We start from the raw sequence: 25,635 nt of genomic DNA, 5'->3' as shown, positions 1-25,635 counted from the left end.
TCAGAGAGCCCACCCACTCTGCCCATTCTCTCCTCTTCCTCTTTCACAGCTGCTTCACTTCCTGTAGGGACTGAAAACCAAGTCAGGAGATGGTGAGTGAAGGAGCAGAATTTATAATAATTGCGACAATATTCGAGGATTCTCACTGATTTCCTATTGTTGAGTTCAGTGTGTGTTGGGGGCTGGTTAATATCCTGTGGACTGTGAATGGTCAGTACTCTGTGTGTTGGGATCTGGGTGTTTCCTGTCCTTTCAAATCACTGCAAGATCTCCCAGCACCCTATCTCTGAGCTGTTCAGAGAAAAAAAAGACTTGTATTTATATGGAGTCTTTTACAACCACCAGTCAATACCTGATTGAAGTGTAGAAGATCCTGAACGGTATTGACAAGGTGGACATGGAAAAGATATTTCCTCTTTTGGGTGAGTCCAGAAGTACGGGGCACTGTTTTAAAATTAGGGACCATCCTTATAGGACAGAGACGAGGAGAAGTTTTTCTCTGTTGTGTGATTGTGGAACTCTGCAGATCACTGAATATTTTTAAGGCAGAGGTAGATAGATTCTTGTTAGGCAAAGGAACCAACATTTATTGAGGTTAAATGGGGAATGTGGAACTCAACACAAACAGATTAGCTATGATCTTATTGAATGACAGAGCAGGATTGGGGGTGGGGGAGCTGCTTCTACTACTCTTTCTGTGCTTGCACCAGATTTCCCAGTGTTCTCCGTACTTTGAAGTATGATCACTGTTGTTACGCAGGAAACATGACAACCAATGTTTGCACAGCAAGATCCCACAAACATCAATGTGATAATAACCACAGTTTGTTAGTGGTGTTGACTGAAGAATTAGTGTTAGGCAGCACACCAGAAATAATTCCCCTGTTCGTCTTCAAAGTAGTGCCATGGAATCTTTTACACCCATCTTGGAGAGAGCAGAAGGGGCCTTGTTTGAAGTCTCAAAACATGGTTCCTCTAACAGGCAGCACTGTCACATGCCTTTGGTGTCAGACTATTCTATGATTCTATGAAGGGTTCTCCATTACCACCCCTGACTTTCACTCATTGTGCTGCTCAGGAATGAGGCTACCGAGCATAGGAAGAGGTGCAAGTTCCACTCACAGGAGAGTCCAGTGAGGTCCAACCTCAGCTTATGTATTGCAGCAACCCTCATCCATACCTTTGAAGACTCAACTATTCCAATGCCCTCCTGGCTGCACTCACATGCTGGAATGCAATCTTGATCTCCTCCAAAACTTCACTGCCCATGTCTGAACTGACACCAAATCCTATTCCCCAGTCACCCCGGTGCTCACTGCTCTACACTGGCTTCTGGTCAAGCAACACCTTGATTTTAAAACTCTCATCTCTGCTTTCAAATCCCTTTATGGCTTTGTCCCTCCTCTCTCTGGACTCTCCTCCAGCCGCACAACTCTCCAAGATATCTGCACTCTTCTAATTCCAACCTCTCCAGGTTCCCTGATTTTAATCACACCACAGTTGGTGGTGTTGCCTTCAGCTGCCTGTGTCCTAAAGTCTGAATTCCCTCTCTAAATCTCTCTATTTCTCTCTCTACCTCTCTTTCCTCCTGTAAGACACTCCCTAAAATCTACCTCTTTAACCACATTTTTGGTTATTTGTATTAATATTACCTTATGTACCTCAGCATCAAATATTTTAGCACTCTTGCAAAGCACATTGGGACACTGAATGATGTTAAAGCTGCTATATGAATGCAAGTTATTGTATGTTATTGTGTAAAAAGTCGCAGAGTAACTAGGTGAATGATTAGGCATTTGATGATGAATGTCAGGATTGCCCAGATCTATCTGATTTTTCTGTTATTATTGGACTTTGTAGTGATTGTTTATTATTGTTTGCTGGGTCACTTCAGAGAGCAGTTCAGAGTTAACCATGTTGTGAGGGACTGGAGTCACATGTAGACCAGACCAGGCAGTTGTAGCAGGTTCCCTTCCCTGAAGGACAATATTTGGGTCTTTAAGACAATCTGAAAGTTTTAATGTTTTTATTTTGACAAATTGACAAATTCCAAAATTTATTAAATTCAGTTTCACAACATGGAGTGGTTGAGGTGAATAACATTGATGCCTTTAGAATCATAGAATCCCTAAGGTGCAGAAGGAGGCCATTCAGCTCAACAAGTCTGCACAGACTCTCTGACAGGGCATCACACCCAGGCTTGATCCCTGTAACCCCACATATTTACCCTGCTAATTCTCCTCACCTACACATCTTGGTAACTAAGAGGCAATTTAGTATTGGTAAATCCATCTAACTTGCACATCTTTGGACTGTGGGAGGAAACTGGAGCACCCAGAGGAAATCCACACAGACACTAAATGAAGTTGGAAGTTCACACTTGGAGGTGTTAAGACAAAGCTGGAAAATTCACTTAGATCGCACTGGAGAAAGGATCCTCAGTAAGTCTCAGTGAAGGACATGTTTTGGGGTGAAGGACATGTTTTGAGGTTAGAGGTTATCAGGCTGAGAGACAAAAAGAACAGAAGTAAGTCCTCAGGAGCCAAGAATCATTTTGGGCTGATTCTGGGAGAATTGAATGTCTACTATGGTACTGAGTTAACTTGATATATTTTATGTTTAAGCATGGGTTGGTTTAAGAGACAGTGTTTGCCTGGGGAAACATTCAGGGCACAGTGGTTAGCACTGCTGCCTCACAGCACGGGGACCTGTGTTTGATTCCTAGCTTAGGTCACTGTCTGTACGGAGTCTGCATGTTCTTCCCGTGTCTGTGTGGGTTTCCTCTGGGTGCTCCAGTTTCCCCTCACAGTCCGAAAGACATGCTGGTTAGGTGCAGCGACTATGCTAAATTCTCCCTTAGTGTACCTGAAAAGGCCAACTAGGGGATTTTCACAGTAACTTCATTGCCTACTTTTGACTCTAATAAATAAACTTTAAAAACTTTAAAGAATGCAGGATAATAACTGATTTTAGCTGGGGAAGTGTTGTTTTGTAGAGTTAATGGACCTTTTGTTTAATAGGTTCTCCTGGGATTTTAGATGAGGTATACAGAGTCATGTTAATGGAAAGAGGAAAGCTTGCAGGGAAGATGATTTCAGTTTCATTTAAAAACAAAGGGAGTTGCTGCCTCAGCAACTGAAAGCTCCAGGGCTGGTAATCTAAATGATAGCAAGTAGCCTGTGTTTTGCTAACTAATTTTAAAGAGAGAGGTTTAAGTCTATATGATGAATATTGTAGGATTTGGAACTCATTGTGATAGATTCGCAGTTAAGAATTGTATGTTGTCATGTTTAAGTATTGTTCAGTTGTTAAAAGTTAAGCTAATTCAATTGTTATAGTTAAAATGTGTTGCTAAAGTAAGGTTGTTTTGATGAAAGCTTTCCAGTTTGTCAGTAGAATCACGCCTGGAGTGGAACATCTCATCCTCACAACTAATGCCAAAATAGAAAATTGTTAAGTCTCCAGTCTAGCTTCATAATATACCTTAACATAACATAATATAACACTAATTAAAGGACACTTTAACATATAGGTACTTGTACTCAAAGTAAGAGGGGCTTTCTTCTGTGGTTTAAATTATAAGTTGTCTACAACAAAGTGGAAAGTAGATAAATACATGACGGAGTAAGGAACAGAAGGATATCCTGCTTGTGCGAGATGAAATGGGTTGAGACGAGGCTCATGTGAAGCAAAAACACCAGAATGGACGAATTGAGCCAAATGGTCTGTTTCTGCGCTGTAATTCTTTTATATGTAACTTTCAGTGGTTAGATTTGAACTCACAATTTTTGGATTATTAATCCAGCACCCATAGCAATTCTCCTGCAATACATTGAGGCACATTAATTGAAACATATTTTAATGCCTTCTGTTAAATTTTAACTGAAGGCCCCAGCCTTTTCCCAAAAGCTTGGGCTTGGATTTGATAGTTTTGCTCAGTGCTGTGTCTGATAGCTGAATTTGGGATGTGCAGTGTATCTAATTTCCCAGGATAAACCAGAACCCTTCAGTCAGCTTCACTGAAGCAATTTTTTCCTTAGCTTCTAGCCTTTCCTACCCAGTGTGTTTTCTTCAAATAATTTGGGGAAACAAGGGTAAAATTTCAAAATCCCCCACTGAATTAACATTTCTCCTGAGTCTTTTTTTATATTAAGGTTGGGAACAAAGGAATGTCTGCTAAATATGCTGATGATACAAAGATAGGTGGGATTGCAAGATATAAAGAGGACGTAAGAAGGCTACAAAGGGATATAGAAGGGTTAAATGTGTGGGCAAAGACTGCCAATAGAATATAATGTGGGAAAGTGTGAAATTGTTAATTTTGGTAGGAAAATAAAAAAAAAAGCATGTTATCCAAATGTTGATAGATTGCAGAGCTTTCAGATGCAGAGGCATTTAGGGGTTCGATTGCATGAATCATAAAAGGCTAGTATGCTTGTGCAGCAAGTAATTTGGATGGCTATTAGAACATTATCATTTATTGTGAGAAGAATTGAATGCAAAAGTAGGAAGGTTATACTTTAGTTGTACAGGGCATTGGTGAGATCACATATGGAGTACTGTGTACAGTATTGGTCACCTTATTAAGAAAGCATTTTAGAGAAGGTTTACCAAACCAATATCTGGATTGGGTAAATTTTGTGCAGAGAGGATGGACAGCTAGACTTGTATCCACTGGAGTTTAGAGTAAAGAGTGACATTTTGATTTGATTTGGTTTATATTGTCACATGTACTGAGATACACTGAAAAGTATTGTTTCTTCCATGCCATACAAACAAAACATACTATTCATACACTACATAGGGAAGAAGGAAAAGTGAGGGTGCAGAATGCAGTGTTACAGCCATATCTAGGGTGCAGAGAAAGATCAGCTGAATCTAAGTTAGGTCATTCAAGAGTCCGTTAGCAGCAGGAAAAATGCTGTTCTTGAGTCGGTTAATGTGTGACTTCAGACTTTTGCATCTTTTTCTCTGAGGGAAGCCGGTGGAAGAGAATATCTCTGCGGTGCATGGAGTCCTTGATTATGCTGCCTGCTTTTCCGACAAAGTGGGAAGTGTAGACAGAGTCAGTGGTTGGGAGAATAGTTTGTGTGATGGACTGGCTACGTTCACAACCCTTTGTAACTTCTTGCAGTCTTGGGCAGAGCAGGAGCTATACCAAGCTGTGATACATCCACAAAGGATGTTTTCGATGGTGCATATATAAAGATTAATGCGAGTTAGTGGACATGATGAATTTCCTTAGCCTCCTGAGAAAGTAGAGGCATTGGGGGGCTTTCTTAAGTATAATGTCGGCCTGGAAGGACCAGGACAAGTTGTTTATAATCTGTACACCGAGAAAATTGAAGCTGTCGACCATTTCTATTTCATCCCCGTTGGTGTAGATCGGGGCATGTCTCCTGAAATGCCTCCTGAAATCGATGACTATCTCCGTTGTAAAGTGTAAAAGATCCTGAGCGATCTTGACAGGATAGGTGAGGAGAGCAAGTTCCCTCTTGTGGGAGAACCCTGTATTGTTCCTAAGTAAGGGGTCACCTATTTCAGAAGGAGATGAGAACTTTCTGGAACATTTTCCTAGATCATTATGTTTCACCACACTGTTTCACACTCTGTCTGACTGTCGTTTCCATTGCCCTCACAGTGCCTGGAGTGATGGGGTCTGGGTGGTGGAAAGAAAGTAGCCACATTGTCTGTTCCTGGTCAATTCTGGAAAGAGAGGGTGTGTGACAGTCAAGTGAGGAAAAAAGCAAGGACTTGCAACTGATCCCCACAGAGGGAAATTCAGGCTGGCACTAACAGTCGCTAACTGAGGAGTCAGCCCCTTCAGCAAAAGAGAAGAGGGAATTGTTGGAAATCATGTTTCCTTTTCCTGTTTTTCAGGATTTCACCATTCTGCACTGGAGAATGTAGAGAGGATAGATACCACAGAAAGATCCTGACTATCACCCAAGGAACGACTGCAGAACTGTGAGAAGACATCCAGTCTGTTCACAATATTACTCAACAGAGAGAATGTTGGACAGTGGAACCATCATTTGGAAATTGGTTGGGTCGGGGGAGCTTTGACATATCGGATCTGAAACTGGTCAATGGTGTGGAACTTTGCATCAGAACCAACCTGTCAGAAGCTTCAGCTGTGAGTGAGTGATCAGTTAGGGTGAGGCTGGGAAGAAGTGTGAGTGAGCTCCAAGTGTGATGAGAGCTTCAGTTATTCATCAGGTCTCATGAGCCACTGACTCATTACTACAGGTGAGAGGAAGGCTCCACAGGCTCGTTTGAGTCCCGGAAACTTAACATTCATCTGTAAGAATGATTGTTCGCTGAACGACAACTACATGGAAGAGAATACATTGTCATGTTCATCTCAGTTTCACCCACAACAATCATTTCATAAAGGAGAGGGACACTTCAAATGTGAGGTTTGTGACAAAGCATTTGCGAGGTCTTCGAGCCTCCTGAGACACCAGAGGAATCACACGGGGAAGAAATTATTTAGGTGTGATGTTTGTGGGTTGTCTTTCTCCCAATCTTCTGATCTACTGACACATCGGTGGATTCACACAGGGGAGAAACCTTTCAAGTGTGAGGTATGCGGTCGAGCCTTCACACAGTCATCAACGCTCGTACAACACCGCCGCATTCACACAGGGGAGAAGCCGTTCCAGTGCGACATGTGCAACAAATCCTTCTCCTGCTCTTCGAATCTTCGCACTCACCGACGTGGTCACACAGGAGAGAAACCATTCACCTGCGAAATCTGCAATAAGTCATTCGTACAATCATCAAGCCTCCGTGTACACCAACGCATTCACTCTGGGGAGAAACCAGTCAAGTGTGAGGTGTGTAATAAAGGCTTTGCACAATTATCTGCTCTGGTGAATCACCGGCGTCTTCACACAGGGGAGAGACCGTTCACATGTGACATGTGTGACCAATCATTCATCCAGTCATCAAACCTCCGTGCACACCAACGAATTCACACAGAACATTCACCGAACCTTTAAAGTGATTGACACTCGTGATACACTGATTGCATTGAGGAAAATCTGTTTGTGTGAGATGTGTGACAAAGTCTTCATAAGATTGACATTTTTCCTGATACATCAGATGATTTACAGCAGAGAAAGCATCTAGTTCTGACAAGTGCAACCAAACATTCACACTGTCAACAACACTCATGAAACACTGATGCATCCAGGCAAGGGAAAAGCTAATGAAGGCTTTGCATATCCATCAGGTTTGGTATGTTAATGCTATGCATTAACACTCCGGAGAAACCATTTAAGTGCAACAGATCATCCTCACGTGCGTCTCATTTTCACTTACACCAACACATTTACACAGGGGAGAAAGCATTGCTTTATTTGGTAACGTTCACTTTACAGTTTTTAGAGATTCATGTTCTGGGAAAGATCTTGAGTCGTTTTCAAATGCTTTGTTATTTTGGTTGATTTGAAGTTTGATGAAAGTTGAGTATTGTGTTGTTGTTTGTCTGCTGTTTTATAAATCTTCTGAAGAGATTTATAACTCACAATAAATTAACTTTTTAAAACTTAATCCAAAATATCTAATTTGGCAGCATGGTGTGTTCCTATTCACTGAAACACTCAGGAGCCTACAATAAAGAGTCCCGTACACCATGTATTTGTCATTCTGGGCAGGTATATTTTCTCCGTCAGTGGGTTCTTAATTTCCAGGTCACAGAAGGCAAAATGTTTTCCTGAGAAAGAAAGAATTGTCGTTTTACAGCCACTTTCATTAACTTCATTTCTGAAAGCACTTTATATTAAGTGTTTTTTCAAGTATAGTCACCATTGTAATGGAGGAAAATGGCAGTCAATTTGTGCACAGCAAGCTCCCAGATACAACATAAGAACTGGGAACAGGAGTAGGCAATTCAGCCCCTTGAGCCTGCTTCACTATTCAATGCGACGATGGCTGATCTTGTCTCAACTCAACTCCTGTTCTCCATAACCCTTCAACCCATGATTAATTAAAATGTGATAATGACCAGAAAATCTGTTTCGTGACATCGACTGTGTGATCCATATTCATCAGGACACGAGATAACTCCACTGCTGTTCTACAACATAATGTCATGTTGTTATGTATTTTGTGTGGCTGATGTCTGGCAAGAGGCTTCAGACTTTGTTAGGAACAAGTAAGTATTTGTTAATAAAGAGAACTTAGATACAGTAGTTTTTGCAACATGAAGCTACCCTGGAGCAGAGTTCTAGTCTTTACTGCTTACTACATGCTTCCAGAAGTATATCGCCTGAGAGAGGAACCGCTCTCTGGGGTGATCACTCACTTTGTTTCCATTGTCAGGTGATCCTCTTCTGCAGTACTATCTTGTAGGTAGGCCTGGTAGGTAGGGATATGATCGGTGCAACTTGTGGGCCGAAGGGCCTGTTTGTGCTGTAGTGTTCTATGTCTTAAAGACAGTAAGAAGTCTCACAACACCAGGTTAAAGTCCAATAGGTTTATGTGGTAGCAAACGCCACTAGCTTTCAGAGCGCTGCTCCTTCATCGGGTAAGTGGGAATTCTGTTCACAAACAGGGCATATAAAGACACAAACTCAATTTACAGAATAATGATTGGAATGCAAGTCTTTACAGCTAATCAAGTCTTAAAGTTACAGACAGTGTGAGTGGAGAGAGCATTAAGCACAGGTTAGAGAGATGTGTATTGTCCCCAGACAGGACAGTTAGTGAGATTTTGCAAGTCCAGGCAAGTTGTGGAAGTTACAGATAGTGTGACTATCTGTAACCCCCATGATATATATTTTCTTACGCTTAATATAAAAGCATAAGAACCAGTGTGATAGCATGGCTGATGGAAAACATGCCAAATAGAAGTACTAGGAGGAGATCGTCATCGCATCAGATTCTCTCTCATTCCTGTACCCTGTCTCGTCATTGTTTGAGATCTGTCCCACGACGGTGGTGTCATCAGCAAACTTAAATTGACTTGGAGGGGAATTTGGCCACACAAACTAAGAACCAGAAATAGAATATCACAACCATTTCCTTCACAAGCGACAAACGACATTGTGTGAGAATTGTCAAGATGTAAGACAGTTGTATTGCAATGACGTGCATACGTTGTAGAGTAAGGTGCTTGCCAGAGAAAAGGATCAAAAATTTATTAGCGAGTGATACCGTCTGAATCCCATGCAAGCCTATGTTGGGAATTCTTTGATTTGATTTAATTTATTATTGCCTCATGTATTAGCATAAAAGTGACAAGCCAGCTCAACAAGAATATCTTATAAAAGATATCAAATCTTAACATCGGGGTCCATTTTTGAAGGAAAAGAATTGAAAAGCAGAGAAGTGATTGAACTTGTTTCAAACCTTCTTTAAACCACACTTGGAGAGCTGTACATAGTCAGATCAACATATTGAAGAAGGACAGAAAGGAACTGGAGAAGGTGCAAAAAAAAACATTGAGAAGGATAATATTGAACTGGCCAGCCCTCTTTTCTCTAGAAAAGAAAAGGGTGAGGGGAGACATCGGAGAAATCTTTAAAATGGTTAATTATGAAATGAATTAGGGAAAAAGGAAAAATGTTTCTACTTGTGTTGAGATCCAGAAATATAAGGTCAATAATAAATTATAGAGTGGCACGGTGGTTAGCACTGCTCTCTCACAGTGCCAGGGACCCTAGCTTGGGTCACTGTCTGCGCGGAGTCTGCATGCATTTCCTCCAGGTGCTCTGATTTCCTCCCACAGTTTATAAGATAAGCTGGTTAGGTGCATTGCCATGCTAAATTCTCCCTTAGTGTATCTGGACAGGCGCTGAATTGCAGTCACTATGGATTTTCACAGTAACTTCATTACAGTGTTAACATAACCCTATTTGTGACTAATAATTAAACTTTACTTTTGAGCTTCCATGATTCTATAAATCCAATGAGTATTCCACGAGAAATTGCTTTCCCAACAGAATGTGAAACTTGCTCCCACAAGGAATGGTTGAGGCAAATAGGTTTGATGTACTTGATGGGAAGTAGATCTGCTGATAAGCAAGTGCTGATAGGGTGAGATAAAATAGGCAGGGGAAAAGCTCATGTGATGCATAAACACTGATAGAAAGCAGATGGGCTGAAGGGATGCAATTAAAGGCTGTATTTTTTGCCAACACAATTTTAGTGTTTTACTCCATTACCACATAGAATCACAGAATCCCCACAGTTGCTACAGAAGGTTAGGGTGCATGGAGTTGGGGGTAAGGTGTTAGCATGGATAGAGGATTGGCTGTCTAATGGGAAGCAAAGAGTTGGTATCAATGGGTGCTATTCTGGTTGGCAGTTGGTGACTAGTGGAGTGCCGCAGGGATCGGTGCTGGGGCCTCAACTGTTTACCATTTATATAGATGATCTGGAGGAGGGGGGCTGAGTGTAGGGTGACGAAATTTGCTGATGACACGAAGATGAGTGGAAAAGCAAATTACGTGGAGGGTGTGGAAAGTCTGCAGAGAGATCTGGATAGGCTGAGCGAGTGGGCAAGGACCTGGCCCAATGTTAGCAAGTGTGAGGTTATCCACTTTGGTAGAAATAATAGTAGGAGGGATTGTGACTGGTGGAGTGCTCCAGGGGTCGATGCTGGGGCCTCAGCTATTTACCATTTATATAGATGATCTGGAGGAGGGAACCGAGTGTATGGTGTCAAAATTTGCTGATGACACCAAGATTGACAGAACGGCAAATTGCGTGGAGGGTGTGGAGAGTCTGCAGAAGGATCTAGATAGGCTGGGCGAATGGGCCAGGAACTGGCAAATGGAATTTAATGTTGGCAAGTGCGAGGTGGTCCACTTTGGTAGGAATAATGGTAGGAAGGACTATTACTTACGTGGCAAAAAACTGCAGCAGGTGACGGTGCAGAGGGACCTCAGGGTCCTTGTGCATGTGTCGCAAAAACCCAGCCTGCAGGTGCAGCAGGTGGTCAGGAAGGCTAATGGGATGCTGGCCTTCATAGCGAGGGGGATTGAATATAAAAGTAGGGAGGTCTTGCTGCAGCTGTATAGGGTACTGGTGAGGCCGCAGCTGGAGTACTGTGTGCCGTTTTGGTCGCCGCACATACGCAAGGATATTTTGGCCTTGGAGGGAGTGCAGAGGAGGTTTACTAGGCTGATACCGGAGTTGAGGGGGTTGAGCTATGAGGAGAGGCTGAATAAACTAGGCTTGTTTAGAAGAATGAGGGGAGATCTCATTGAGACGTTTAAGATGATGAATGGGATGGATAGGATAGAGGTGGAGAGACTCTTCCCGCTCAGAAAGGACAGTAGGACTAGGGGGCACAGCCTCAAGATAAAGGGGGGACGGTTTAGAACGGAGTTGAGGAGGAACTTCTTCACTCAAAGGGTGGTGAATCTCTGGAATTCTCTGCCCGTTGAAGTGGTGGAGGCTGCCTCGCTAAATATTTTTAAGACGCAGGTTGATGGGTTTTTGATAAGCGAGGGGATTAAGGGTTATGGGGAGAGGGCGGGAATGTGGAACTGAGCCACGACAGATCAGCCGTGATCTTATTGAATGGTGGGGCGGGCTAGATGGCCTACTCCTGCTCCTATTTCTTATGTTCTTATTATTTAAAAGGCGAAAAGTTGCAGCATGCCATGGTGCAGAGGGACCTGGGGGTCCTTGTGCACGAGTCGCAAAAACCCAGTCTGCGGGTGCAGCAGGTGATCAAGAAGGCAAATGGAATGTTGGCCTTTATAGCAAGGGGGATAGAATATAAAAGTAGGGAGGTCTTGCTGCAACTGTACAGGGTACTGGTGAGGCCGCAGCTGGAGTACTGTGTGCAGTTTTGGTCGCTGCACTTGTGCAAGGATATAGGCCTTGGAGGGAGTGCAGAGGAGGTTCACTAGGCTGATACCAGAGATGAGGGGGTTGGCCTATGAAGAGAGACTAAATAGACTGGGTCTGTACTCGTTGGAGTTTAGAAGGCTGAGGGGGGATCTTATAGAGACGTATAAGATAATGAAGGGGATGGATAGGGTAGAGGTAGAGAGATTCTTCCCAATTAGAAAGGATAGCAGGACTAGAGGACACAGCCCCAAGATAAGTGGGGGGCAGTTTAGAATGGAGTTGAGGAGGAACTTCTTCATTCAAAGGGTGGTGAATCTCTGGAATTCTCTGCCCGTTGAAGTGGTGGAGGCTACCTCGCTAAATATATTTAAGTCACAGGTAGATAGGTTTCTGACAGACAAGGGAATTAAGGGTTATGGGGAGAAAGAGGGAAAGTAGAACTGATCCACTTCAGATCAGCCATGATCTTATTGAATGGCGGGGCAGGCTTGAAGGGCTAAATGGGCTATTTCTAGGGCTATTTCTTATGTTCTTATGTTTAGTGCAGAAGGAGGCCATTCAGCCCATTGAGCCTTCACCAATAACAATCCTACCCAGGTCCTATCCCAGTAACCCCACGTATTTACCCTGCTAGTCCCCCTGACACTAAGGGGCAATTATCATGGCCAGTCAACCTAAGCTTCACATCTTTGGACTGTGGGAGGAATCTGGAGCATCTGGAGGAAATCCATGCAGACTTGGGGAGAAAGTGCAAACACCAGACAGACAGTCACCCAAGGCTGGAATTGAACCGGGGTCCCTGGCACTGTGAGGCAGCACTGCTAACCAATGTGCCACCAATGATGGATTAGGCAGCAGCCAGGACCGAAGATGGTGCTGCTTAAATAATCACAGCATTGTTTAATTTCCAGCTGAAGGAGATTGGCCAGAGTGCCTTTCACTGATTGAGAGCAAGTGAGTTTTCCAGGTTGGAGCGAGAGTCAGATTCAGACCTTGGGCAATGAGTTTGGTCTTGGAGGGAGTCAGACATTTGTTCATCAAAGGTGAGATTTTGTGGACGAGGGAAAGGGATTGTTCACCACAAGAGATTTATCATAGAAACCCGACAGTGCAGAAGGAAGCCATTTGGCCCATTGAGTCTGCACTAACAACAACCCCATGCAGGCCCTAATCCTGAAACCCCACATATTTACCATGCTAATCCTCCTAACCTAGATATCCTGGACACTAAGGAGCAATTTAGCATGGCCAATCAACCTAACCTACATATCTTTGGACTGTGGGAGGAAACTGGAGTACCGTGAGGAAACTCACGCAGACACGGGGAGTTGGGAATTGAACCCAGGTTCCAGGAGCTGTCAGGCAGCAGTGCTAACCACTGTGCCACCACGCTGCCTCATTCATGTTTTGATGATTCATGTTCTGAACTGTGAAAATGCCTCTTAAACCTCAAGTTTCTAACTCCTGCCAACTACAACTTCAATGTGACAAGAATAGTGGCAGAATTCATATCAAGCTTTCGTTGCTACTCTTTCAGTCTGATATGTTGGATAGCAGCTCTGATTCTACTCAGCTTGCCTACCTCCAGCATCTATTACTCAGAATAGTATTAATATCCCGTAAAATTTTCACTGGACAGCATAGTGGAACAGTGGTTAGCACTGCTGCCTCACAGCACCAGGAACCCTGGTTCAATTCCTGGCATGGGTCACTGTCTGTGCAGAGTCTGCATGTTCTCCTTGTGTCTGCATGGGTTTCCTTTGGGTGCTCCAGTTTCCATCCATAGTCCAAAAGATATGCTGGGTAAGTGCATTGGCTATTCTAAATTCTCCCTCAGTGTACCCAAACAGGTGCCAGAGTGTGGGAACTAGGTGATTTTCACAGTAATTTCATTGCAGTGTTAGTGTAAGACTACTTGTAACACTAATAAATAAACTTTAAAAAAGATTGTTTACAATCAAATTGACATTTGCTTTGCAGCATTTTGTTTTGATTGCTTTCAATAAAAGGACAGTTTCTAGAAGCAGAGCCTCTTGTGAAATGGAATAAGTCGTTGCCCTATCACCAGAGGCTTACAGCTTGAGGGGCACCACTCCGCACTAAGCATAGCTGACCAGGACTCTCTCTTGCTCTTATGGCCAACAATTGGTGTGTTGGAAGCAGTGACAGTGAGAGCATTAGGGCAGCACGGTGGCACAGTGGTTAGCACTGCTCCCTCATAGCACCAGGGATCCAGGTTCGAATCCCAGTTTGAGTCATTGTGCAAACTCCACACAGACATTCTCCCTCTGTCTGCGTGGGTTTCCTCCGGGTTCTCTGTTTTCCTCCCACAGTCCAAAGATGTGCAGGTTAGGTTGAGGCTAAATACGAAATTACCCATTTAGTGTAAAGGAGGGATGAGCTAGGGTAAATGCATGGGGTTGTGGGGATGGGGACTGGGTGGAATTGTAGTCAATGCAGACACGATGGGCTGAATGGCCTCCTCCTGCACTAAGAGATTCTATGATTCCGAGAGAGAAAATAGGTAAAGCTCATGTGGACATAAGCAAATAGAAAGCAGATGTTCCGAATGGTCTGTTTCTGTGCTTTCAAAACTAGAATCAAATCAAAAAAATGCTGAAATGTTCAACAGGTCAGGTAATAGTCCACCTCCCCTCTCACCAGTTGACGATTCCCTACCGCTAACACATACGTACACAAACGTCCCTGCTGAGATCCCACGATGAAATGTCTCTTGTTTCCTCAGCATTGAGGATTTCGGAGTGAGTCTCCAACTCACTATTAGTTCCCAAGCAAGAGGAATCCCCAAGCACAGTTTCTGCCCTGAGCACCTCCGAATCACTCATCCGAGGCTTTCCATCCCACACTGATGTTGTCAGTTTGAAAGTCTCCGAAGATGAAGAATGCTATTCCCACACTAGAAATCTCTGTCAAACATTTACCAGCGGGACTGAGACAGCAGCTGCAATAAGTGAGGTTTTATTCAGATTGCACAATAACAAGTTTAAATCCCACCTGATCTGCTGCTCAAAGTCGCCTCCGTTTCACTGGTCAGTTTCCCAAACTTCAGGAAACTCCTGTTACTCCAGAAATATTGTGATTGGCTGTGAGAGACGTCAATCAGAGAGCCCACCCACTCTGCCCATTCTCTCCTCTTCCTCTTTCACAGCTGCTTCACTTCCTGTAGGGACTGAAAACCAAGTCAGGAGATGGTGAGTGAAGGAGCAGAATTTATAATAATTACATTGCATCATATCCACACTAATGTTCAGGCAGTCTGACTATCCTGTGGGGAATCAGGTGTGGAAATGCCCCTTATGCTGTGTGAGAAGATCCAGCTGAGAGACCTGTTTACTCGGTGCTTTGTGCTGAGCTGTTTGATTGGAGCTGTGTGTTGGATATTGAGTGTGTTTATTGGAAGCATTTCCCTTCTGATTTACAGGCTGAGTTTTGTTGATGGGTCATTGCTGAATATGAGAAGGTGAGGTGTAATTATCTGGGAGGGGCAGAGTCTGAGGATTCTTACTGACTTTCTGTTGTTGAGCTCTGTGTGTGTTTTGGGAGCTGGTTATTATCTTGTGTTCTGTAAATGGTCGATTCTGTCTGTGTATCGGGATCTGGATTTTCCCTATCTTCAAATCTCTCAATGACGTCCCACCTCCCCCAACACCCCCCACCTCTGAATTTTTTTGAGAGGGTACAAAGGGATTGAACCAAATGTGTTCTGTGTAAAAAATGTTTTTACACAACATGTAATTAGGATTTGGAATGCACTGTCTGATAGGGCAGTGATGCAGATTCAATGATAATCCTCACTAGGTTCAAATCTGGACTCTGAAGTTTACCCAGTGCTGCTCCAGGTATGTCCATCTACAGGTTTGATGGTAATTGTGGAGTGAAGGCTCTGACATTGTGGTGGAGTACAATCGTGCTGCAGATGGTGGCTCACTGCACCTCATGGACACCCAGTTTGCAACAGGAATAGGCCAATCAACCCACTGAGCTTGCTCCACCATTCAAGAAAATCATGACTGATTAAATACTTCAAAGCCTTTTTCACCTACTATTCCCATGACCCTCTACATTGCTGTTGATCAGAAATCTGTTAATCCCTGCTTTAAATATACGCAATGATAGGTTCCACATCCGTCTGGGGTAGAGAATTCCAAAGATTTGCAATCCTCTACGCAAAGAAATTTCTTCTTGTCTGTCATAAATGGCATCCCCGATTGTTTTGAAAATGTGCACCCTGACTTCTTGACCACCCAGCCAAGGGAAACAACTCACCTGTCTATTCCTTTCAGTATGTTGTAGATTTCAATGAGATCTCTTTTCAATCTTTGAAACTCCAGAGAGTAGAGGCCCAGTTTGACCAATCTCTCTTCATAAGTCAATCCTGCCACCCCCAGAACAAATCTGCTGAACCTTCATTGCACTCCCTCTATGGCTATAATACTTTTTCCTGAGATGAGGTGTCCAAAACTGCATGCAGTATGGCCTAACCAAGCTCCTATTCAGTTAAAGCAAGATCTCACTGTCCCTAACTCAAATTCTCTCCAATAAAGGCTAACATTTCATTAGTCTTTCTAAAAGCTTGTTGCACTTACATGTCAGCCTTCAGTGAGTTGTGGACAAGAATGCCCAGGTCCAGTTTTGGGATTTGTCCTTAGTTTACTTCAATAGAGGTGATTAAATAAGATGAAGTACTCAATATTCAGCTAAGACCATAAGAATTAGGAACAGAATAGACCATTCAGTCCTTTGAGCCTGCTTTGCCATTTCATAAGATCTATCACTCAGTCCACTTTCCTTCATTATCTCAGTACCCATAATTCCACTACTCATTAAAACCAATCAATCTCAGCCTTGAAAATTTTAATGACTTGATCTCCACAGATTCCTGGGGCATTTGAGAGAAAAAAATTCTTCTTCAAATCTGTCTTAAATGGTCACTCCCTTATTCTGCAACTATGACAGAGACAGAGAGTAGTAGTGGAAGGGTCCTTTTCTGGCTGGAGGTCTGTCACCAGTGGTGTGCCGCAGGGCTCAGTACTGGGACCTCTTCTCTTCATAATATATATAAACGACTTGGAGGAGGGCGTACATGATGTGATCAGCAAGTTTGCAGCTGACACCAAGATGGCAGGATTGGCGGATACTGAGGAAGATTGTCAGGTGACACAGCAGGATATAGATAGGCTGGTATACTGGGCAGATAGATGGCAGATGGAATTTAATCCTGACAAATGCAAGGTGATGCATTTTGGAAGGAATAATGCAGGGAGGAGTTACATAATAAAAGGTAGACCAATTAAGAGTATAGAAATGCAGAGGGACTTGGGAGTGCAAGTGCACAAGTGTCTGAAGGTGTCAACACAGGTGGAGAAGGTTGCAAAGAAAGCTTATGGAATGCTAGCCTTTATAGAAGGGGTATAGAGTATAAGAGCTGTCGTCTAATGCTTCAGTTGTATAGAACGTTGGTTAGACCATATTTGGAGTACTGTGTCCAGTTCTGGTCACCTTATTACTGGATGAACGTGGAGACCCTGGAGAGAGTGCAGAGGAGGTTTACCAGGATGCTGCGTGGTATGGAAGGACTGAGTTATGAGGAAGGATTGGGAAAACTGGGGCTCTTCTCCTTAGAAAGACGGAGATTAAGGAGGGATCTGATAGAGGTGTATAAAATAATGAAGGGTATAGATAGAGTCAACAGTGGCAGGCTTTTCCCTAGATTGGAGACAACTATCGCGAGAGGTCATGATCTAAGGGTGAGGGGGGGAGAAGTATAATTTGGATACTAGAGGGAGGTTTTTCACACAGAGGGTCGTGGGGGTATGGAATGCGCTACCAAGTAAGGTAGTGGAGGCAGGCACGCTGGACTTGTTTAAGGTTTACTTAGATAGGCACATGAGTGAAACAGGGATGGAGGGTTATAGAAGACGGTTTTAAAAAGGGTCAGAGCCTCGGGGCGATACTGGAAATGTAATACTACATGTTAATGTTTTGTCTCTTTTAATCCCCAGGTGTCAGTCCACCTTGTTATCAAACGAGGGGCATGCACATGGTGGGTCGTGCGTGGGCTGCTCTTGGATGTTTCGAGAGTGGCCTAGTACTTCGTGTTGTTGTGTGTGCTTAAAACTGGACCAGCAGATGGGCACTACAACAGCTCAGTGACTATCACTGCTAGCTGTGCAGATACATGGATTTGGGCCTGTGTCTGTGGGAGTTTGTGCATTCTCCCTGTGGTTGCGTGGGTTTCCTCCGGGTGCTCCGGTTTCCTCCCACACCCCAAAGATGTGCTCTTAGGCTGACTGGTGTAACAAATTGACCCTACACTATTCTCCCCTGAATCTGGCTACATTAGGGGTACCATTCACATACACACGGGGCAGGGTAGATGTAGAAAAATGCTTTGTTAAAATGGCGGCGTGGGCTCGTTGGGCCGAAGGGCCTGTTTCCCGTGCTGGGTTGTTCTTTGTTCTTTGTTTTGTTTATGGCCTCTGGTCCTACTTTCTTCAATGAGTGGAAACATCTCATTTACTCTGTTTTAAAAGAATCTTGTACATTAAAATTATATTACATCTAATTCTTCTGAGCTCCAAGGAGTACAGACCCAACCTGTTTAAACTTTCTTTGTTAGCTTCTTAGTTTTTTTAAAACCTGTTTGACCTGAAACCATGAGACTCCATGGAGTCAATATTGAGGACTTCCCCACCTGTCAGTGGGATGGGGCATTCCCAGGGATGGTGAGGGAGGAGTATGTGAATTTTCCAGATTGATATGATTCAGTGAGTATCACTGCTATTTGACCAGTCTGTGGTTCAGCTTTCCTCACTTGGGGACTTCTCCTCAGATCTTGGTAAGAAAGACTTTACAGATTTCACTGGGCTGAGATCACCGCAGTCTTATTCAAACACAATGTCAAGATTGTCCAGCTCTATCTGATGTTCTTCTTATTATTGGACTTAGGAGAGATTGTTTCTCATTGTTTGCTGGGTGACTTCAGAGGGCATAAGAACATAAGAAATAGGAGCAGGAGTAGGCCATCTAGCCCTTCGAGCCTGCCCCGCCATTCAATAAGATCATGGCTGATCTGTCGTGGCTCAGTTCTACCTTCCCGCCCTCTCCCCATAACCCTTAATCCCCTCTCTTATCAAAAACCCATCAACCCGCGTCTTAAAAATATTTAGCGAGGCAGCATCCACCACTTCAACGGGCAGAGAATTCCAGAGATTCACCACCCTTTGAGTGAAGAAGTTCCTCCTTAACTCCGTTCTAAACCGCCCTCCCTTTATCTTGAGGCTGTGCCCCCTAGTCCTACTGTCTTTTTTGAGCGGGAAGAGTCTCTCCACCTCTATCCTATCCATCCCATTCATCATCTTATACGTCTCAATGAGATCTCCCCTCATTCTTCTAAACTCCAACGAGTACAAGCCTAGTTTATTCATCCTCTCCTCATAGCTCAACCCCCTCAACTCCGGTATCAGCCTAGTAAACCTCCTCTGCACTCCCTCCAAGGCCAAAATATCTTTGCGCAGGTGCGGCGCCCAAAACTGCACACAGTACTCCAGCTGCGGCCTCACCAATGCCCTATACAGCTGCAGCAAGACCTCCCTACTTTTATATTTTATATTCTGCAGGGAGACTTAGATAGGTTGCAGAGCTGGGCCGAGAGGTGGCGGATGGAATTTAATGCGGAGAAGTGTGAGGTAATTCACTTTGGTAGGAGCAACTGATGTGTCGAGTATAGGGCTAACGGGAGGACTTTGAATAGTGTGGATGAACAGAGGGATCTAGGTGTGTGTGTACATAGATCCCTGAAAGTTGGGAATCAAGTAGATAAGGTTGTCAAGAAGGCGTACGGTGTCTTGGCGTTTATTGGTAGGGGGATTGAATTTAGGAGTCGCAGTGTAATGTTGCAACTGTACACTACTCTAGTGCGGCCGCACTTGGAGTACTGTGTGCAGTTCTGGTCCCCGCATTACAAGAAGGATGTGGAGGCGTTGGAGAGGGTGCAGAGGAGGTTTACTAGGATGTTGCCTGGTATGGTGGGGAGGTCCTATGAGGAGAGACTGAGGGATCTAGGGTTGTTTTCGTTGGAAAGAAGGCGGCTAAGAGGGGATCTTATTGAAACATATAAGATGATTAGAGGTTTAGATAGGGTGGATAGTGATAGCCTTTTTCCTCGGATGGAGAAAGCTAGCACGAGGGGGCATGGCTTTAAATTAAGGGGGTGTAGCTACAGGACGGATGTCAGGGGTAGGTTCTTTACCCAGCGGGTGGTGAGGGATTGGAATGCCCTGCCTGCTGTAGTTGTAAATGCGTCTAGTTTGGGGGCGTTTAAGAGATCTCTGGATAGGTTTATGGACGAAAAGGGATTGGTATAGGCTAGTGGGTCATTGTTTTTGTAACTGGTCGGCGCAACATCGTGGGCCGAAGGGCCTGTTCTGCGCTGTAATGTTCTATGTTCTATGTTCTATGTTCTATATTCAATCCCCCTCGCTATGAAGGCCAGCATCCCATTCGCCTTCCTGACCACCTGCTGCACCTGCAAGCTGGGTTTTTGCGACTCATGCACAAGGACCCCGAGGTCCCTCTGCACCATCGCCTGCTGCAGTTTTTCGCCACGTAAGTAATAGTCCTTCCTACCATTATTCCTACCAAAGTGGACCACGTCACACTTGCCAACATTAAATTCCATTTGCCATTTCCTGGCCCATTCGCCCAGCCTATCTAGATCCTTCTGCAGACTCTCCACACCCTCCGCACAATTTGCCGTTCCCCCAATCTTGGTGTCATCAGCAAATTTCGACACCCTACACTCGGTTCCCTCCTCCAGATCATCTATATAAATGGTAAAAAGCTGAGGCCCCAGCACCAACCCCTGGGGCACTCCACTAGTCACCATCCGCCAATCCGAATAGCACCCGTTGACCCCCACTCTCTGCCTCCTATTTGACAACCAATCCTCTATCCACGCTAACACCCTACCCCCAACTCCATGTCCCTCGACCTTCTGCAATAACCTCTTGTGAGGTACTTTGTCAAACGCTTTCTGAAAATCCAGAAAGACCACATCCACCGGCTCTCCTCTATCCACCGCCCTAGACACATCCTCATAGAACTCCAGTAAATTTGTCAGACACGACTTCCCTTTAATGAAACCATGCTGCGTCTGCTCTATCAAGCAATTGCCTTCAAGATGCCTCGCAATTTCCTCCTTGATGACGGATTCTAACATTTTACCTACCACAGACGTTAAACTAACCGGCCTATAATTCCCCGTCTTTTGCCTGGCACCCTTCTTAAACAACAGCGTAACATTAGCCGTTTTCCAATCTTCCGGCACTTCCCCGGAATCCAGCGACGTCTGGAAAATAACCACCAAGGCATCCACTATCACCTCCGCCATTTCTTTCAGAACCCTCGGATGCATTCCATCCGGTCCTGGGGACTTGTCCACAATCAGCCCCTCCAGTCTGTCGAGCACCGCCTCTCTAGTAACAGTAATGTCATTAAGACCCTCCAGTCCTACCACCTTTCCATCACTAACACCCGGCAAATTATTCACGTCCTCCTCCGTGAAGACAGAAACAAAAAAGTTATTCAATACCTGAGCCATATCCCCATCCCCTACCACTAGGTCCCCTTTCTCATCCTCTAAAGGACCAACGTTCACCCTAGCCAGCCTCTTCCTTTTTATATATTTATAAAAACTCTTGCTATCCTTTTTTATATTAAGCGCTAGCCCAGCTTCATAGTTTCTCCTACCCTTCTTTATCAACTTCTTTGTCAATCTTTGTTGACATTTAAACCTCTCCCAATCCTCTTCTCGCCCACTACTCTTAGCTACTCTAAATTCCTCCGCTTTTAATTTAACACTTTCCTTCACCTCCTTCGTTATGCAGTTCAGAGTTAACCCTGTTGTGTGCCACTGGAATCATATGCAGACCAGACCAGACAGTTGAAGCAGATTCTCTTTCTTGAAGGACAATAATTGGGTTTTCATGACAACCTGAAAATTTTCATGTTTTTATTTTGATTCAAATTCACAAATTCAGTTCCACAACATGGTGTGGTTGAGGTGAATAAAATAGATGCCTTTAGAAACCAGATGAGCACCTGAGAGAGAACAAAGAACAAAATCAGCCTGGGAAACAGGCCCTTCAGCCCAACGAGCCCACGCTGCCATCTCAATACCACCTCTCTACCCATGACCCCTATCTAATGTTTTAAGGCCATCCAGATTGAAAGGACCAGAAGGATATGCTGATAGGGTGAGGTGAAGAGGGGTGAGAGGAGGCTTGTGTGAAGCATCTACATCAGTATGGACTAATTAATTAGGCTGACTAGCCTGTTTCTGCAATGCAATTCTATGTAACTTTTTGTTGGTGGATTTGAACTCTCAATCTCTGGATTGCTAATATATCACCATAACTATTCTGCTGCCATAAATTGGAGATACATTGATTGAAATGTCTTTTAATGCCTTCTTTAAAGATTTTACCTGAAGACCTTGGCCTTTCCCAGAAGCCTGGGCTTGGATTTGACAGTTTTGCCCAGTGCTGTGACTGATAATTGAATTTGGGATGTGCAGTGTATCTAATTTCTTAGGATAAACCGGAACCCTTCAATCAGCTACACTGAAAGAACATTTTCCGAAACTTCTAGCACTCTCTGCCCAATATATTTTCTTCAAATAATTTTAGAAAACAAGGGGAGAAATGTTTAAAACTCCATTGAATTAACATTTCTCCTGAGTTTTTTTATATTAAACACATATTCTCAGAGTAAAACTGGTCTTTGTCTGCATGACTTGCTCAGAGTGAATTGATAGCCCGACTACCTGACTGTCTTTTCTATTGCCCTCATGATGCCTGGGAAGATGGTGTTCTGGGAAAAGGAAAGAAAGTAGCCACATTATCTGGTTTTGGTCACTATCCAGTATCATTGCTGGAAACAGAGTGTGGGTGACAGTCAAGTGAGGAAAAAGAAAGGATTTGCATCTGATCCCCATACAGGAGAATAGCAGTCTCGCAATCATTAGAACAGCCTCTAACTGAGGAGTCAGTCCCTTCACCAAAGGAGAGGTAGTTGGAGGAAATCATGTTTCCTTTTCCTGTTTTACAGAAGGATTACACCTACTACACCAGAGACTGTAGAAAGGATAGACATCACAGATCCTGACCATCACCCACGGAACAACTGCACAACTGTGGGAAGACATTCAGTTTCTTCACAGCATTGCTCAACACAGAGAAGGTTAGATAGTGAAACCATCATCTGGAAATCTGTCGGATCAGGGGAGCTTTGGCATATCATCAGATCTGAAACTGTTCCATAGTGAGGAACTTTTCATCAGAACCAGCGTTTCCGAAGGTTCGACTGTTGATGATTGGTCAGGATGAGGCTCAGAAGAAATGAGTGGTTTCCACGTAAGAGTTTCAATCATTCATCAACCCTCGTGATCTTTTGAATCGTTCCTACAGATGAGAATCTGTTCAATTGTGAGGTGTGTGAAGAAAGTTCCACAGGCTCATATCATCTCTTACAAACATCTGTTGTACAACTGTTAACATAAGGACAATATGAAAGAAAAATCATTCATCAAACAGTCAACAATGGTCCTGAATCATCTTTATGTTCACACTGCAGAGAAACTGTTCAAGTGTGAGGTGTGTTCCAAGGGCTGTCCCCAGTCTTCAGGTCTCACACATCAGCAGCCCATTCACACAGGAAAGAAAGCATTCACATGCAAGATTTGTGGTAAAAGTTTTGTGAAGTCTTCAAACCTTCTGATGCACCAGAGGATTCACACAGGAGAGAAACCGTTCACATGTGAAGTCTGTAACAAATCATTCTCACGGTCATCAAGCCTCCGTACACACCAACGCATTCACACTGGCGAAAAGCCATTTACGTGTAAGGTGTGTTACAAATCATTCTCCCATTCATCGTACCTTCATGCCCACCAGCGTTTTCATACTGGGGAGAAACCGTTCACGTGCGAAGTGTGTGACAAATCATTCTCAGATTCATCAACACTCCGTGCGCACCGCCGCATTCACACAGGGGAGAAACCGTTCACATGCAAGGTGTGTGAGAAATCATTCTCGTGGTCATCTGCCCTCCGTGAACACCAACGCATTCATAAAGGGGAGAAGGCATTCACTTGTAAGGTTTGTGATAAAGCTTTTATAAAGTCTTCAACCCTCTTGAGACACCAGAGAATTCACACAGGGGAGAAACCATTCAGGTGTGAGGAGTGTGAGATGGCTTTCGCCAACTCTTCAGATCTCCTGACGCACCAGAGGATCCACACAGGGAAGAAACCCTTCAAGTGTGAAGTTTGCAGTAAAGCTTTTGTGACATCTTCAACATTCCTGATTCACCAGCAGGTCCACACAGGGGAGAAACCTTTCAAGTGTTTCGTTTGTGATAAAGCTTTTATGATGTATACCACTCTCCGGAGACACCAGATGGTTCACACTGGGGAGAAACCCTTCAGGTGTGAGATTTGTGATAAAGGTTTTGTGACGTCTTGGACCCTCCTGAGACACCAAAGAATTCACACAAAGGAGAAGCCATTCAACTGCGAAGTGTGTGATAAATCGTTCTCAATCTCATCGAATCTCCGTGTACATCAACGTATTCACACAGGAGAGAAACCATTCACATGTGACGTGTGTGACAAATCGTTCTTACAGTTATCGACCCTCCGTAAACACCAACATATTCACGTTGGAGAAACCCATAAGGCGTGATATTTGTGAGAAAGCTTTTCTGATGTTTTTGGATTTCCTGGGACGCCATAGGATCCACATGGGGAGAAACCCTTCAGGTGTGTTTTCACCCACTCCACCGACTCCCTGAAGCACCAGCAGATCCACAGAGGCAAGAAGCCATTCAGGTGCAATATCTGTGACAAGTCTTTCACACAATTAGTGTATCTCCTACTCACTTGCACAGGGGAGAAAACCTATTAATGTGAGTTCTATAATACTATCTTGACACAATTGTTGACATCCTGGAACATCAGTCAACCCACGTGGGAGACAAACCCTTCCAGTGTGATGTGTTTCAGGATTGTTCCACCTACTCCCTCTCACCAAACACAGACATCTCCACTTGGGTTTGCAGTCGGCTCATCTGCTTCCCTTAAACAGAGAGTTGTTTGTGTTGTTTACCCTCCAGTGCTCTCACAGGGGAGCTGTCCTTCCAAAGCGATGTCTGTCTCCAACTTCTCCCACCATCAGCCCATTTGTTTCAAGAAGGTCAATTTGACCTTTGATCAGACCATCAAACATCACCAAAAGAAGACATCAATATGTATAGAAGTTCCTGTACAATCTCAGCATCTCAGTGCAGCGTCAGGTACAAGTCACTCACTGACTCTCACTCTGACCAAGAAGGCAGTCCGATACTCAGTAGTTAGAAAGAGTTCAGCCTCTGATCTAGTAGCACAGCACTTATTCTCTCAGTACCGCACTGGAATCTTAGCCTCAGTTCTCAGGAGTGGGTTGGCATTAGTGATGTGAATTATAGACAGATCCTCTTCAGGTGATAGCAATTTGACTAATACTGTGGGTAATGTTTGTACTCTCTTGTCTGGAAGACTATTATCCTGAGTATGTTGAGGGAGTGGGGATGAATTTCTACAGACCTGAGTTCCCTCAGCATATCATACCTCGATGTAATAATGATGTGATATGTTCGCTTTACATTCTTCTGAGATTAATTTCCTGCTCTGGAAAATATGTTGAGTCATTTTCAAATGCTTTGTTATTTTAGTTGATTCAAAGATTGGTAAAAGTTAAATATTGT

General features: G+C 43.9%; 1 pseudogene across 1 annotated transcript; it reads left to right on the top strand.

Moving 5' to 3' along the window:
- LOC145348076 (uncharacterized) lies at positions 1-25,635 on the top strand (annotated as a pseudogene). The gene is made up of 3 exons (XR_013887901.1): positions 1-92; positions 5,881-7,005; positions 23,467-25,635. The product of XR_013887901.1 is annotated as an uncharacterized LOC145348076 (transcript).

The sequence above is a fragment of the Carcharhinus amblyrhynchos genome, chromosome 9 (genome assembly GCF_965287045.1).
Source record: "Carcharhinus amblyrhynchos chromosome 9, sCarAmb.v2.hapA, whole genome shotgun sequence".
Classification (NCBI taxonomy): Eukaryota; Metazoa; Chordata; class Chondrichthyes; order Carcharhiniformes; family Carcharhinidae; genus Carcharhinus; species Carcharhinus amblyrhynchos.
This window is presented reverse-complemented; position numbering and strand designations above follow the sequence as displayed.